General features: G+C 35.3%; 1 protein-coding gene across 4 annotated transcripts in view; it reads right to left on the reverse strand.

Annotated features, from left to right (window-relative positions):
• The window catches only part of LOC106880128 (protein TFG), a 64,712-nt gene extending 57,683 nt beyond the window's left edge, over positions 1-7,029 (reverse strand). For 2 of the 4 annotated variants that reach the window (XM_014929949.2, XM_014929950.2), the window contains exon 1: positions 6,873-7,011. The gene's annotated coding sequence lies outside the window, so the exon portion shown is untranslated. Of the gene's footprint in view, positions 1-6,872 lie in introns of all 4 variants that reach the window. The other 2 variants (XM_014929948.2, XM_014929947.2) reach the window with 2 other exon arrangements.
• Between the last annotated feature and the right edge of the window lie 256 nt (positions 7,030-7,285).

The following is a 7,285-nucleotide window of genomic DNA, read 5'->3' on the forward strand; positions in this document are numbered from 1 at the left end:
CCCTGTCAAAGGCTTTCTCCATGTCAACGAAAGCCAGGTACAGAGGTTTATCCTTGGCTAGGTATTTCTCTTGCAACTGTCTCACTAGAAATAAGGCATCAGTAGTGCTTTTACCTGGCACGAACCCAAACTGCATCTCATCTAAATTGATTCGCTCCCTAATTAGTTGGGCTATGACCCTCTCTGTAACTTTCATAACCTGATCTAACAGCTTGATGCCTCTGTAATTATTTGTATCTAAAGCGTCCCCTTTACCTTTGTAGCAGTTGACTATGATGCTGCTACACCAGTCATAGGGTATGACTCCTTGCTGCTACACCAGTCATAGGGTCAGACAAGCTTATTTCATAGAAGACCAGAAATGGACAATGCTTGTTTACAACTGACACACAATGTCAAGAGGAGGAGGGGGAACTTTATACACACACACACAATAAACTTCTTTCAGTTTCTATCTACTAAATCCACCAGCATGTCTTACACCACAAAAAAGTGGAATTGGTGTAAAATTATTAGATGTGTTGTTAGTTTACAGTACTGGGTTCGGGGCATCCTACTAATCTGGTGAAAACAATAGGAACCCAATGAACTAAATTCTTCCTTAAAATTGTCTAAATACTGAGTTTAACAGAAGTCACTTTTGACTCATTGGCTGACTAATAACTATTATAGTCTATGTCACTACCTAAGTGTCTTGTTTGATTCATGATGACATAAACATTCATAAAATGATTCAAGAGACTTTCTCTACTGAGATGAAGTAAGACTAAAATAATTAACAGAGAGGCAAGTTCAGTATTACAACAAACACAGGATTCCTCTTCCCAGCATAAATTAGAAGACAGGGGAAATGTAAGAATAACTCTATATTATGTAAGTATTGCAACCAGTACATGCACAAGACAATGTAACTTAATCTGACACAGGTTGGTACTAAATCAGCACTTAACTAGTTTTGAATTTCTTTGAGTGACAAGAAAGGAATTATGAGCAACATCATACTGCTTATAGATTTGATCCTTGACACCCTCAAAGAACATAATGCAGAACCTCATCCTATTTTTAACCCTTGATATATAGCAATGTATGAATGTGCAACATTATAAGTTTCATAACTCATTTAATAGTAGTAAAACATCTCAAACACTGAACAAATGAAGAAAATAGCATTCAAGTTATATATGTAGGTATGTATCATCATTATTGCTTAACGTCCGTCCTCCATGCTAGCATGGATGGGACAGTACCGACCAGGCCGAAGCCTGCACCAGACTTCTGTGACTGTTTTGGCAGGATTTGTATGTATGTATAAATGAATACACACACACACACACATTTTCAGATCCACTATACTCTCTTCCTATACTACCCTATACTGTCTCCTGAAACAGGAGTAGTCATGTAGCTCACCTTCAGCAAGAAACTTGTTCTGCTCTGATCCATTTCCCCTCAAACTCAACCCCTTCTCTATGCCTTATTTTCCAGCAGAAAGTTTCCCACTCCCCACCTGAGGTTTGTAGTCTTGCAACCTGCATGGCAACTTCCTTACTGCTGGTAGCATAAAAAAAGCACCACGTACACACTGTAAAGTGGCTGGTATTAGGAAGGGCACCCAACTGTAGAAAACATACCAAACAGACGCCTTTTCACCTAGCTGTGAAAAAGTATCGGATGTGCCACTGTGAGGTTGCTGACAATTTGTCAGTTTGCATTGTTGAGCTTAAAACTTCCTCATACAGATTACAGAGGGATAGATAGGATTTTACTATACTGATCCACCTCAACTGCCCTACATGAAGACAAGGCTTTAAGTTGTGCTTTGATGAGCTATTGGTTTCACCACATGAAGTGAGCTGGGAATTACAAATGAAGGCCAAATATCCATTCTTATTTCTTTCAGCATTTGGTAAATTCTTGCAATCAAATTGTGTTTAATTCCTTTTATTATACTGATTTCACTATTCTTGAATAGGACTTTCTTAATTCTGCTATCAAGCTAATTATACATGAGCATACACAGCTAAACTCATCTCATCCTCTTCAAATGACAAGCCTCGTTAACATTTATCACACCATTCTTGACCATATCATGTTCCCTTACATTACATTGTATCATCATGAAAAAAGGTGTGACGCATTGGATAATGTGATCCAAGATATACAATTCCAAGAAAAGGATGGAATGGAATACTGACCTGGAGCTAAACCATAACAATAAACAGCCATCAATTCCAAAGTAGGATTATTAACAATACAATTACCATAGTAGCTTAGTCTCCTCCCAATAATGCCCTACTGTCATCCAAAAAGGAAAGACACACTAGATAATATAGCCATAGATACTCTACGTCTAAAAGAAAAAAAGATGGTATAGTAATTGCTAGAACACTGCTGTCTGACCTGAGGTTAAGCTGACTTGGGCTAAACAACAACACACAATTCTGGCTTGTAAACTATTTTTCAAATTGTCAAGCATATGTAGTATCCAAGAATACTTAAAGAAACTGAAAGTTTTTTTAAGTACCATAAGGATTTATTTTTACACTAACTCTTTAATCTGCATCTACTGAAACAATTCCCCATATCACCACAAAATATGTACAGCTGAGCCAATGAAAAAGTGTTTATGCAGTCACTCAACCCACCAAAAACAACAACCAAATTCCTCAGAGTACACCTTGACACCTCATCACCACTATCTTCACTTATTTTCCAGCCAAAGTAGCCATATATCGCCTCTACAAGAAGGCTGTTCCTTCTTCTATTATATTTTAACCTCTCATCATCTAGTATTAGGCCACATCCCTCAATACTACACCACTCAGTTGTGAGGCTTTGTCTTGCTAGTCACTCAATCACCTCATTAGTGCCAGTGTCACAAAAAAGCATCCAGTACACTCTGTAAAGTAGTTGGCATTAGGAAGAGCATCCAGCAACAGAAACCATTCCAAAGCAAACGCTGGAGTTTCCATCAATTCATTTACAAGGCATTGCTCAACCTCAGGCTGTAGCAGATGATATTTGTCCAAGGCATTGCACAATGGAACTCAACCCGAAGTTTCTAACCACACAAGAATTTTCAAGATCTGAACTAAAATCAACTTGTCAACTCCATTACATAGTTATGCAACAAGTATTATCTACTATTAAGACTGCGAGAAATAATTATTCGGTTAATTAATGAAAAAAAAAAAATTCACAGAATTTCACTCTTTTATAAGCAAATTTAACATGAGAAGAATCTATTTCCATTATGAATTGTCATGTGAGAGAACAAAACCTCTCATGCTATTTAGGCATTGTTTAATATCATTTGTTAGTAACTGAGATAAGAATGGAAAGTAAATGGAAAACAGAAAAGATACCTAAACAGTAAAATAAAAAGCATCCATAAGAAAATTTAAACTATCCTATGCATATCTCTGAAATTGCGTAACTATCATTTCCTTCTCTTCATGAAGAAAAAGTAGTTATACTTCTCATTTAGTAGTTTTTAGATAAAAGGCCAGATGATCATAGGACTAATTGTATTTCAATAGACAAAGCTCTCTCTCAATCCTCAAGTAGTAAAGCAGCAACAGTTATGGTTGTTGTCAAATGACCCAATTGTCCCAAGTCAACTTTGATTGAGCAAACAAACCTCTGATCAAAGGCATTCCAGTTGTGACCACCCAGTGTTTTTAGTGGTATTTAGGACATTATTTTTTGTGTTCTGTGTTTAAGATGACGGGGGGGGGGGGTAATTTAAGAATTCTTTTTTTTTGTAATTTTGCTACTTTTAGCAGGTTAACAATCCCTGAGGGCAGTAAGTAGCAGGAAAAGTATACCTTTTGAGAAATATATTATAGTAAATGATGCTTTATATTATAGCACAAGACCACAGATTTGTGAGAAGAGTTATAGTCATTTACATCAATCCAAGACATGCTTAATACTGTTATACATACCACAAGTCCAAGAAACTATTGAATACACAAACACAAGAGGAACAAAGATCTGACTTTATAGAGTACTTTAAAAGGTTTAGTAAAACAAACAGGAGAAGCACCATCCGAACATGGTCGATGCCAGTGCCGCCTGTCTGGCTCCCATGCTGGTGGTATGTAAAATGCACCCACTACACTCTCAGAGTGGTTAGCGTTATGAAGGGCATCCAGCTGTAGAAACCTTGCCAGATCAGATTGGAGCCTGGCGCAGCCTACAAACTTGCCAGTCCCCAGTCAAACCGTCCAACTTATGCCAGCATGGAAAGCAGACATTAAACGATGATGATTGTAATCAGCAGACAGTTACAAAAGTGACTCAAGTGGAGTTTCATGAGCGATAGTCATGGCACTGTAAGTGCCTTACACGAAATTCTCGGGTCCTAATTCATTTTTGTAACTTTCTACCAATTAAAAAAAAAAAAAAAGATTACAGTAATATTAATCTTCCAAAAAGCAATGGTGTATGGCCGAGACAAGAAAATGCCAAACTGGATGCTTTACTTAAACTTGGCCTTGTATCTTTGTTTTCAATTCAATTAGCTAAGCTCATCCCTCCAACACAAAACTGACCTTGTACCATAACAAAATAACTCGATAATCCAATTAAAATACGTCTAATTGCTTACATATTAATTTCTAAATCATAAGCAAAGGATTAAGCTTCCCAGTGAGCTGAATCAGTGACTCATTTGTAAACATTTCATTTTGTTTAAGCCGACTATTTCTTGTAAAAGCTATAATCAACCATTTCCCTTAGACTGTAATTCCGAAAGCTTAGCTGCAATTATATATTTTAAAAAATCTGAAATTGCAAAACCTTGCAATTTCATGCTCAATTTTAAGTTTAAACACTTCCTAAGCTGAAACTTCGAAGTTACTGTCAGTTTTTATCTTGTACAAAATTAATAATGTACTCTATTAAAAAGTATTGAGTGACTCTTCAATTTAATGTCAAATTGTTTTTGTAACTTCACATAAAACAAGCATTACATATGTGCGTGTGTGCGTGCGTATTAGTATAGAGTAGCCTGGGTGAAGCATTGTGATATTAAATTAGATAAGAACCTGTTGAGACCGAAACAATGCAAAATGAATTACAAAAGAAAATGCTAAGTAAAATTTCAATTAACGTTCTGCTTTCACTGGCCATACTGGGGCACCGCATTGAAGAATTTTTGAATCGAATGAATCGACCCCAGGACTTATTTTTCTTCAAGCCTACTACCTATTCTATCAATGTCTTTTAGCCGAACCGCTATCACGGGGACGTAAACAAAGCAACACGGGTTGTCAGACGGTGGTGAGGGTCAGACAAAAATACACACACACAGAGACATATATATATACACACACGATGGGCTTCTTTCAGTTTCCGTCGGCCAAATTCACTCAAGTATTTGGTCAGCTTGAGGCTACAATAGAAGACACTTGCACAGGGTGCCACGCAGTGGGGCTGAACCCGGAAGTATGTGGCTGGGAAGCAAACTTCTTACTATACAGACACGCCTATATAGAGAGATAGATACATACTATCAAAGATAGATGTAGATATATAATAAACGGCAACACACGAAACTCGGCCCTTGAGTCACTCTAACTTTCTTTGCCGTTTATTGATTACACACACACAACAGTCATGACTTCAGAGAGGTAACCTACTGATTGTTTTCACGTAGCTCTTAAAAATACGAAATGTTCTAGAGATACATTTTAGGTGGTGTAGATGATTATAATTATGTGGAGGGGACATGAAAAAATATAATAACAAACAAGGAAGGAGGAGATCTTCCCCTCCTCCTCCTCGCCGGTTGTAATTTCTTTTCTGAATCCATGCTATAGACTTTGCAGACGAAAAACAAAAATTGGAAGAGAAGAAATGGCAAAAACAAAGAGAGATAATTAGATGAAAGGATAAGTTATTGCGTAAGATAAGTTTGTTAGTGGAGAAAATTTTGGAGAATGATGATGATGCCACTCAGCCTAATTTAAATCATGTTGGGGTACTTTTTACGAATGAAATATTACCTGAAAGGTAATCTAAGACAATAAGGAATTAGAAATATAAGAGCTGTGTATTTCTTAATTAAATTACATAGCAAGAATAAAAGTGAAAGGTAACTTATGGTTCTAAGGGTTTATCTAACGAATTTCAGAACCAAAATTTAGTTTATATAATATTGATTTTGAAAATTACCTCTCTAATATTCTACAATAATGGATCTAAAAATTAAATAAAACCAAAACATATAAATACAAACAAAAATAAAACGGCTCTTTTTAAACCTATGTAATGTTTCGTGTTATTTTTTTAAGAAAATCTTGTGACAACTCATAATCGGATTTGGTACGTCCCACTAAATTTGTTTGAGTCAGGTTAAATTAGTGGACTTGATTTTTTAAAAGTAAGTTAATTATTTGTTAATAACATCAGTAATTATCTTCAAATTTGAATAATTTATAGCATATAAACAAATTCTAAATAAATATTGGTTCTAATAGTATTACAAGCATCATCTTACAAGCTCAGGCACTTACAAGAACACACACGCAAATTGAATAACACACTTTCTTTTTTAAATATATCAAAATAACGTTTGAAAATATGTGATATATATGTAGTGGATTAAATAAAAGCAAATAATATATTTAAGTAAATATCGAGAAAACGATTAGAGCAGGTAAGAAGAAATATTAATAAGAAGTCATTCTGTATCGCATACATAGTAGTCGACAAAGGCGAATTTACAGGAAGAATATGAATGATTTTGCTTTTACAAACAGATATATGAAATACATTTTACTCGGCGAAGACAATTTTACTGATAGAATAATAATTATTATGATTATTGAGGGTAAAAAGGAAAGAAAAAAGCGATATACAAGTACCTAGAAAAGATGTAATGGGAAAGCTCTCAGTGACAAACAGCAGATGAGTCAATGTCGGGATGTGGCAAGGTCTCTTACAACGTTCACAAATATTTAGGCCCCCACACTACCTTCATAAATAGCTTGTTACTTATAATTAAAGTAACATTTTTCACGCCGTTGTTAACTAAGTTAGCTAGTTAAGCGTGCTATCGGCAATTTAATTTTTTTAGCTTATAAATATCTACCGAAATTTTTTTAATTGATAAATAAAAATTAGAACAGCAGTTTTCGTAAATGTCTAACACAGCAAGATTTGGCATTTACCATGGCCTTTCCGTTAACCCATACTTGAAAAAAAAAAATGCTTAATAATCTATTTATATCTTATTAGCGGTGTTATATATTTTTTCCTTTGGGAACTATACATATTG

This window comes from Octopus bimaculoides, chromosome 2, assembly GCF_001194135.2.
Source record: "Octopus bimaculoides isolate UCB-OBI-ISO-001 chromosome 2, ASM119413v2, whole genome shotgun sequence".
In the NCBI taxonomy this organism is placed as follows: domain Eukaryota; kingdom Metazoa; phylum Mollusca; class Cephalopoda; order Octopoda; family Octopodidae; genus Octopus; species Octopus bimaculoides.